This window comes from Argopecten irradians, chromosome 8 (assembly GCF_041381155.1).
Source record: "Argopecten irradians isolate NY chromosome 8, Ai_NY, whole genome shotgun sequence".
Taxonomy (NCBI): Eukaryota; Metazoa; Mollusca; class Bivalvia; order Pectinida; family Pectinidae; genus Argopecten; species Argopecten irradians.
This window is the reverse complement of record NC_091141.1, coordinates 31,519,069-31,529,800: the sequence shown is the minus strand read 5'-3', so window position 1 is coordinate 31,529,800 and position 10,732 is coordinate 31,519,069.

The window sequence follows — 10,732 nt, the reverse complement described above, 5'->3', positions numbered from 1 at the left end:
CGGTCAATGTTTACAAAATATCAGCGAGCGTTCTTGATCTCTCTCGGCCTGTGTTTACATTGCTTGACAGCTGCGCCGGTTTGCGGCATGTCGTAAAAGATGCCGAAAAATATTTAAATATAAATATATATAAAATATTACTTGTTTTCATCACATTTTCTAACCTAGAATTAAAATTTGTTGATAATAGTTTAAAAAATGTTTTTTTATACTACCCTTTTTTATTACGACCTCTCATATCCGGCACGGACAGACTTACGACAGATATTGACTTTACAACATCCTTAACAAAACCCATGTGCATTTTGTAGTACTATGACAGAGAACCTGTAAGATACCTTTAAAAAAATTCAAAAGGCCCCAGGGGCCTGTGCTAGGGATGATTTAATGTTGCCATCCCGAGGTATACACCAAGGTTCCCTTTTAGGTTCAAAACTATATCAAACTAATGTTCAATTTCAAAAACCGATATCATATTCTCAAAAGTATACATTTCCGCAAGTTTTGACTGAACGTATGTAACTTCAAAATTTGAAATATTTTACAGGTTCTTGAAACCAAAAAATAACCAAATTTGGAGGTATATTTTTAGCAATATCAAATTTTCACCAAAATGGTACACCCACTTCCAGTTCTTGTACACCAAAAATACTTAGTAACATTTTAGCACATAATAATATAAACTATATACAAAATTTCAAAATAAATCAATGACCGGTAAAGTTGTCATCTAAAAGACAAATTACTGTGGAGTAGTTTTTTTAAGAAAAATCATATATCCTTATATGGCACAATTTATTTATATATACAATATTATACAGAGATGGTTTACAATATCTAAAGTAATTGGTGGTGGTACAAGGTCCTGGTATAATCCTTAATCCTTCCAGGTTCCTAAATAACAATGTTCACAGCTCCACGAGGAAAATGAATATCCACAGATAATTTGTAAAGTTCCAGGCAATATGAATAAATCCACACAATGCGTTGTAATAATCCACAGAAAAAGTCACAATAGCTCTCCAATAGAATCTAATATGGCAGTGTACAATTCTTGAATATGTCTCTCATTACAGGTCTCATTACAGTTCTGATTAGCCTTGGACAGCTGGAGTATATATAGCTAAACCCTATTCAAGAATATTGGAGAACCTTCTAACTTCTAGAAATAATCTAACTAAAAACAGTAAACAAATAAACACACAGAACTTTCTGGAAATAGATCATTCTAGATCTCTACTTATAATCAACATGTTTACAAACAAATTTGTTTATACATGATAATATTCTAGAGAGTTCAATAACCTAGATTAATGATATGACCTTAGGATGTATTGATATATATAATATAGCTATAGGAGTTGTCTCCCTATTTAATAACTACATGTATTTAGTGTCATGTGTCATTCATAACACACCCCTTCTTAAAGAAAAGAAATTTTTCTTGAAAAGGAAACTTTCTTGAAATATCAAGTAACGTTTAAATCCTTAATAAAGTATCAGCCAGAATATTATCTTTTCGTGGGGGAGGAGAAATAGGTTCCCATGTAACCCTCTGGCAGTTTTTCGAAACATGGTGTTTTAGGGACCGGTATGATGTCTAGTTTCATTTTATGCTTGTTGCCATTGACAACTAATGTCCCATGGGGGTCATATGGCGGCCATCTTGGATTTCAGGTATCAAAAATGGCCAAAATGACACATTCGCATATATGAGCATAGATAGAGAACCAGACAACATTCAGAGGCAAATAAACACATTTTTTGATATGATTGAAACATGCTGAATACGATTAAATAATAATAATGACGTAATGTCTTCTTATTTTTTGTGAAATGACGGGAAAACAATGAAATTTTCAGCTTTGTTTCCCAAAAAATCGATAAATGTCATAATTTTTTATCACAAGTGAAAAATTGATGGTTAAATCACCTTGTAACTGTCATTTTTGAACTGAACCAAACCTTGGGTAAACATATGTGTACTATAAAACAATAAATCGCATCAATGAGATCGGAAAAACAGAGGGACCCCCCCATAAAAATGTATAAAAAATGGCCAAAATGACACATTCGTATATACGCGCATAGATAGCGACCCAGACAACACACAGATGCAAATAAACACATTTTTAAATATGATTGAAACATGCTGAATACGATTAAATCATAGTAATGATGTTACGTCTTCTCATTTTTGTGAAAAGACGGGAAAACAATGAAATTTTCAGCTTTTTTCCCCTAAAAATATCGATAAATGTCATAAATTATATCACAAGTAAAACAATTGATGGACAAAACAGTCATTTCGAATTGCATTTACGCTTGTGTAAACATATGTGTGTTTTTAAAAGGATTTTATGTTTTTTTGCAGAAGAATCGTGGACATCCCCCCTCCCAACACTACTCATAGAGAAAAAAATGTCATTATTATTATTACATAAATTACATATCTCCTGATCTATGATTCAGACAGTTCCAAACTACAATTACATTTTTTAAAAGCCATGGTCATGTAAGGATGTGCCAGGTTAATTGGTGGAGGAAAGGCGGAGTTCCCGGAGAAAAAACACCGCTAGCTGTCAATACCTGGCAACTGCCCCTGTAAATTCGAACAAGCTACCCAGAGGTGGAGGGATTGTGGTTATATTTCGAGACATCATAACAATCAGCCACACCGGCCCCAATTACAACTAGAACGTGGTTAGAACCGTAATAATCCACTCTTTTAGTGAACAACTGGAAACATAGAATTTTTCATAAATTCTCGGTTCGTGCCAGAACGAAACGTACCACTGTGTTCGAATTATTATCCTTGTTTTTTTTTTGTCCTGAAGACACGATGGTATAGCACAGCTCATTACCACAAAACTAAATCCTTTCGGTATCACGACTGTTACTTTGGTTTTCATCAAACTGCTGCAGGTTGGCGTAGGTTTTCATCACTCCAGGAAAATAAATGTACACATCTATTTTGACGATTCCCTCATACTCCACCAAGTCTGGGAATCGTTGGAGCGATGGCAAATGACAGGTTGGGGGGCTTACCTCGACGGCCATTGCCAGTCGGGGGAGTGGTTTGGGGATCAGGTCTCCGAGCACATCAACGTGCTGGAGATAAGGCTGTTCGGTTGGCGCTGCAGGCTTTTCGGAAGATTCTACATTTAAAGGTGGTTTGTGTGACTACCGACAACTCTACAGTTGTCGCGTATCTGGAAGGAAAGGGTGGGAGGCAAAGTCCAACGTTCTTTGTGCCCTCGCTATTCGTGTTCTTCTCTTCTGTCAGGAAATGCGGTTGACTCTCTTAGTCAAGCATCGTCCAGACAGGTTGAATGTTCTGGCGGATACTCTTTCCAGACGCCGCAAGCCGGTTGTGACAGAAAGGCAGCTAAATCTCCCGATCTTCGAGGGCATTTGCTAGATGTGGAACATACCTCATATAGACCTTTTCGCCACTTCGCCACTTATTGTCCACTTTTGTCTCTCCGGTGCTAGACCAAATGTAGATTGGGAGGGGATACATGCTTATGCATTCCCTCCATTCAACCTGGTGGGCAGGGTTCTAATAGAAGTTTCGGGAGCATCATTTTCCCCCTCCTTCTGATAGCGCCCCTGTGACCGAGACAATCCTGGTTTCCGGAGCTCTTGTCGTTTCTCTTGGTGGATATTCCTCTGGTTTTCCCACTCAGAACCAATCTCCTGGAAGATCCATTCAAGAGCGTGGAAGCTATCTCAGGAGGCCTCGCTCAGTCAGGCTTTTCTTAAGACTTGTCAGCTCGCATCGCCCGATCAATAAGTCTTCCTCACCTGGCGTCTAACATTCATGGAAGATCGTCTGTGATTGGTGTATCGACAGGAAGATTGATCAGGTCAAAGCCTCTGCCCAGCTGATTGCGGATTCCCTTCTCTATTTGTTTAGGGAACGCAAAGTTGCCTCTAATACTATTGCAGGCTATCGCATGGCTATTTCCAGTGTACTGTATTCTCATGGTAGACCAGAGTTAGGGTCTTCCAACTCTTTGTCTACCTTGATTAGGTGGTTCAGTCTGGACAGGCCTAGGGTACGGCAGTGGAATCTAGCACTTGTGTTACTGAAATGGGGCTCCTTAAGAGCCTTTGGTGTCGGTCTCCATTAAGGTTTTTACTTTTGACTTCCTGCTTGCTTTTGCCTCAGGCCGTAGAAGGAGTGATATCCATCTATTCACTTTTCGTGCTTCGTTGGGCCAGATTTAGCTCTTTTACCCTACTCACTGATCCTGCCTTTTTGGTAAAGATTCACAATCTCTATTGAGTCGAAGGAGAATGATCGGCTGCTTTGTCCCAGTCGGACGCTTAGGTTTTCCCTTGATAAAACAAGGGGGCGATGTATTATTCTTGTCCATTAAACAGGGTTAGCAGGATTTCTCCTCCCAGTACATCTCCAGATGGATATGTTAGATGATCAGGATTGCTTATGAGCAGTCTAATTATCAATCTGGGGCGAAATGCAAGGAGATGGCCCATGAGGTTAGAGCCCTTGCGGCTTCTTTGGCTCTCCATAATGGGTCATGGTTCCAGGACATCATGTCTGCTGCCTTTTGGCGTGGTCAGACTACTTTCAATGACTTTTACCTACGGTCCCTGTCCTCTCATTCTAATTGACTGTTTTCCTAGGATCCCGTTGTGGCGGCCCAGTCTGTGACTGTTCCTCCTCAGCAGATATTATATGTATTCGTAGTTTTTAACTTATGCGAGCAGGAATCACAATGGTACACCTTTTTCATGGGGAGGTATATCCAAAATTGAAGGAGAATAATTCGAACCCAGTTGTTTTCACTAAAAAGAAATAACTTATTACGATTATTGGGAACTGCCTGAATTATGGATAAAACATGTGAACTAGCCTTTGGATGTTAACTGGAATCCGGGAATTTTTTTTTTAATTATTGGGGAGGGGGTTGGAGGTCATCTCGCTTCTGCTAAAAAACCATAAATCTATCCTTTTTATAATGCACATATGTTTAGACAAGAGTCAGTTCAAATCAGAATAACCGTTTACAATGTGTGTTGACAGAATATTTGGAGTTTTTTATTTATTGATTTTGGTTTTTTCAATTTTTTTTCTTCTGCAATTTCTTTTCTCTGTGTATGTGTAGGGGGCCTCCTCTCTTTTTTCCATCTCACTCATGCGATATATTCTTTATAGTAGTCATGTGTTTTTACACAAGGGTTAGTGCAATTCGAAATGACTCTTTTTTCACAAGGTGTTTTTGTCCATCAATTGTTTTACTTGTGATGTAAATTATGACATCGATTTTTTAGAGGAAAAAAAACCTGAAAATTGCATTGTTTTCCCCGTCATTTCACAAAAATGAGAAGACGTTACGTTATTATTATGATTTAATCGTATTCAGCATGATTCAATCATATTTAAAAATGTGTTTATTTGCCTCTACTGTGTTGTCTGGTTCTCCATCTATGCGCGTATATACGAATGTGTCATTTTGGCCATTTTTGATAGTAATTTTTCAAGGGGGGTGGGGTCTCTCTCTTTTTTCCGACCTCATTGATGCGATCTAATGTTTTTATAGTACACATATGTTTACACAAGGGTTGGTTCAATTCGAAATGACTGTAACAAGGTGATTTGTCAATCATTTTTTTTACTTGTGATAAAAAATTATGACATTTATTGATTTCTAAGGGAAAATTTCAAGGTTTTCGAAAATTTTGACATTGTTTTTGCCGTCCATTTTCACAAAAAATGAGAAGACGTAACGTCATTATTATGGTTTAATCGTATTCAGCATGTTTAAATCATATCATGAAATGCGTTAATTTTGCCTCTGAATTTTGTCTGGTTTTCTATCTATGCGCATAATATTGAATTAAATCATTTTGGCCAGTTTTTGATAAATTTGTAGGTGTGGGGTGTCGGGTGGGGTGGGGGGTTGGGGGTGGGGGGTCCCTCTCTTTTTTCCGATTTGCCTCATTGATGCGTATCTGTCTTTTTATATAGGACTCATATGTTTACACAAAGGGTTGAGGTCAATTCGAAATGACTGTTACAAGGTGAGTGTGTCCATCAATTTTTTTTACTTGTGATAAATAATGGTATGACATTTAATCATCGATTTTTTTTAGGAAAAAAAAAACCCCTGAAAAATTTCATTGTTTTCCCGTCATAAATCACAAAAATAAGAAGACGTAACGTCCATTGTTTATTATGATTTAATCGTATTAAACATGTGTTTCAATCATATCAAAAAATGTGTTTATTTGTAATAAATGTCTTTGAATGTTGTCCGGTTCGCTATCTAAAATGCGCATGTATATGCGAATGTGTCATTTTGGCCATTTTTGATACCTGAAATCCAAGATGGCCGCCAATATGACCCCATGGGACATTAGTTGTCAATGGCAACAATGCAAAATATGAAACTCGAGATCACACAAACTATACTTACACATCTACACTCGGTTTGTCCGCAGGTCTTTTCGAAAATAAAAATAAAATAAAAGTAATGAGATACATAGCTCTACACTGCATCAGATCAGGTTGATACATATCTACTTGATTATTTGTAACTCAATTTACTTACTAGGTAAAATAATTGTTTAAAGATAAATTGAATGAATAAAAATTACTGGTGATATTTGCGATATTATCGAACTGAGAATGCATCCCCATTTAAATATCTTTTCTCTAATCTATAAATTGATATTCTTGATCTCGTTCATAACATTCACCATAAAACTCACCTGGCAACTATCTGGTGTCTGTAAAGTAGAAACGTGTCAATTATATTTTTTCTGAATAAACAATCAACATTTTCAAACAGGTAGTTCCTGACTTCCACATGGACATGGTTTAATTGAAAACTATAACGTAATTGTGAGCAATAGTGAATTTTCCAGATTTTTTTTCTTTATTATGTTGGTTAAGGCGCCAATGGTATCAAAGTTTATAATGTTTGATAGAATTATTAACTATCGGTCAGACATTTATTTGGATTTTATATGATTCCATTACCGTTTACTTACTCACAACCCACCCAAATCATCTTTTCAGTTAAGATATGTTTGTGTATATGTATCGATATATGGTCATATTGTGGTCGAATATGTTAACCATGATTAACATGGAAACTGTAAATTACAATATCTATATTTGTATAGCAACATGTTAACGACCATAGCAAATCGACATTAGAACATAAAGGAAGCATCAATATGAATTTATTATTACGAGATAACTGAATCCTACCTAATATTCTTATTACAATTATAAACGACTGTTCATAAGACAAAGCACTTTTTTTTCAAGTTTTTTAATATTTAATTGATTTCTTATCTAAGGACAGTTTCCGATTAATGTACAACAATAAAGCAAATTAAACCAATATAACAGTGATTTTCTTTCTTTAAGTTTGTAAACACCTCTTATATATTGATTTCAATAGAATTCCATCATTAAATAAATTTAAAACCAAACATGTGTTTCATTATTATAATAAGCCTACCTGTGGCCGTGTATCCCGCTGTGCCATACTTCTGCAATGATAATAAACGTAATATTATCTCTATTTCTTTTTTCGCCAGACAGAATAAGCCGATTGACCGAAATACAGTTTATTCAGTAATTGTTATATACGTACAGCCGATTTCCATTACATAATAACAATCTATGAAGTCTAGGTTACAGCGGTAAAACATTTGTAAACATGTTTTTTATAGATCAAGATGAATTAATTCTAGTGATTGGAAGAAGTCAATTTTATTGTTTGCGAACGGACGGTCATGATAATGATTTATTATAGAACTGACAATACCGACATATTAACTATCAAAAAACGCCTTTAATTAGGACCCAATTCCATTGTCATCATTAAGTTAATTGATATTCTTTCAGTGATAAATGTTTGCTGACTCCGTAGATCATGTTTATATTTTCCAAAGAGTTTTATATAGGACGAAGCCTGAAAAGACACGCATTCCTATGTAAGCTCAGTTATAAATAGGTTTAGCTTGAACAACCGTAACTGTTACAGTGTATTAGAAAGTTGGTTAACAACCAGTGTATCATCAACATTTCTTCTTCCTTCCACATGAACAACTCGTACAATATTTCAGCATTGGGTATTTTGTCCACACATAAAACATATAATATTTACTGTTGTATGAAGTGTCAACTGGTGTGAAGTTGGACATTTTCATTTCAACATTGATCTTAAATGGCAACTTTGTTTTAGAAACCATTATTGCAAGAATATTTACTTACATTCTTCGAATGTAACGTTGTCTTCATTCTTGAAATCTTAAAGATTGTTTGTGTATTTCAATTATGTAGAATATATTTTACTTTTATTTAAAACTTATTCTTTATCAGTATCACGGATTTTATCAACCTCTTGATCACACCTTTGAGACGATTCATGAAATATGACGACCATAATCATCGTGTGTTAATATCACCGGAGCTAGGTACCCCCTGCAGCGAGAGTGAGAAAATCATGATTTGAACAGAGCTAAGATTGTCACTTCCATCTGTATTCTGAGATGTTTTTGGATACTGACATTTAGTACACGTGTTTCCGAATATATCAGCCACACAATGATATGTAACTGATTTTTGAGAGAAAAGTCGCAAAATAACCACACTAAGGGAGGTACAGACGTAAATCGCCTGTCGTTAGAACAGATGCTGGAAAAGATTTTTTCATCGACCATAAATATATATTTTTTTACTACATTACTCTATAATGATATATAAGGGTAGATTCACAAGAATGTCTCATTTATGTCAAAAGGCTCGTCCAAATCGAAATGGTGTACGGCTAATAGCGAAGGAGGTGTACGGCTCATAGCAAATGTTTATCTCGAGGTGTACGGCTCATAGCAAATGCTTATCTCGAGGTGTACGGCACACAGTTACATTGTAAAAAGTTGTACGGCCTATAGTTTATATTATGTATCTTTTCAGTGATGAAATGGTGAAAACTAAAAGGATAACTATTTAAGACTTAAGATAATGCATCTTATGTATCATTATTACATTATTAGTGTTACTAACAGTTTACAATCATGCATAACATTGTGGTTTGTTTGTTTCTCATAATCAGTGCATTGCAGCATAAAGACACGTACAAAACGCATTTTTTCGTTCCCGTTCACTAATTAGGTTATCGTTTGTAGATCTAATTATATTCAATATCCACGAAATTGTCGAGATGATATTGCGTTAGATTACTAAGAAATATATTGCTTTGATATCTGATCCATTGTCAATATAAGAAATAAACGTGATGATGATGATGAAAATCATAGAATGATGATGATGAAGATGATAGTTGTGATGATGATGAAGCGATAGCGATACTGAATGTGAGTAAGAATGAATTAAAGTATTTAGTTATTTGCAGTATATTGCACATGGAAAAGAAATAAAAAAATATTATATAAAAAAATGCTTAGAAGTACCTCGACGTAAAGCCCGAAGAATTATTACTGTTTTTTATATGTAACTGTTTCAGCATTATTTTCGGAAATGTTTAGTTTTTTATTAGTTTTAACTGTTTAATGACGTGGTTTTGTCTTGGTATGCGGAGTGGAAAAACCACCGACCAGCCTGTACTGTAACCCCTCGATGGATTCGAACCCGCATCCAAGATTTGTGTCTAGGCCTAAATATGTCTGTTAGGGCTTTTCTGAGGTCACGAATATTTTAGTTTTTCCGTGGAGAAAATAGGATCGTTGGGTAACCTATAAATGTACAGCCACTTGGGAAACGAGCGTGATTTACGCACATGGACGTGTCAGTTTGTTGGAAAAGTAAATATCGAATGCGGGATGCCGGAACTGTGGCGAGATTTCCAGTTTTGCCAATTTGTGCGCAAAAAATTTACTGCATCCAAACGACGGGTACTACACTCCATACTTTTATTCATTACCGTGATGATCATCTGTAGTATCAACAGTAAGTTGAACAGCGAACTACCTTGGCAGGGATTGAACAAACAGCAAAATTATAAAAATTCTTCTATAAAAAGCTGCTTTTATACATTCTTCTCTGCATGTTGGAATCACCAAAGATGAAATGCGACATAATCATCACCCTAATACCTAATATCATAGCATCCAAAATTGATGAATAGTGTACCACTCAAACTTGTTGTAAACCTCACAACATCCCAACATTGATCTATCTCGTAATAATTATGTAAATAGCAGAATTTATATTTACTTATATGCTTAGATAACTTGATAATACATTTGAAAGTTTCAACTACGTGTTAGCGAGCTTTTATTCTTGATCATCAATATTGTCTAGTATTCAGGTTAAAACATTCCTATTTTTTACTATCCAGATGGAGACATAACAACGTACAAAATGTAACGTGTTTGAGTTACTAACAACATATTCCGCGGCTGTTAAACTGTCATCTGACCTGATACAATGTATGTATATCAACGATCCATTGTAACTTTAAACCTCATTCATTATATTTATGATAATTACCATATCAAGGTCACTATAAGCCGTACGTTTGCTATGAGCCGTACACCCGCCAATCGAGCCGTACACCACGGATATTTTACATTGCTCCCATACCATAAATAGTGGGGCTTATAAGTAATTTTCTTGTGAATCACCCTTATATATCATAATAGAGGAATGTGGTACTAAATCATATTTTGCGATGGAAAGTTCTTTTCCAGCATCTGTTCTAACGACTGGCGATTTATGTCGGTA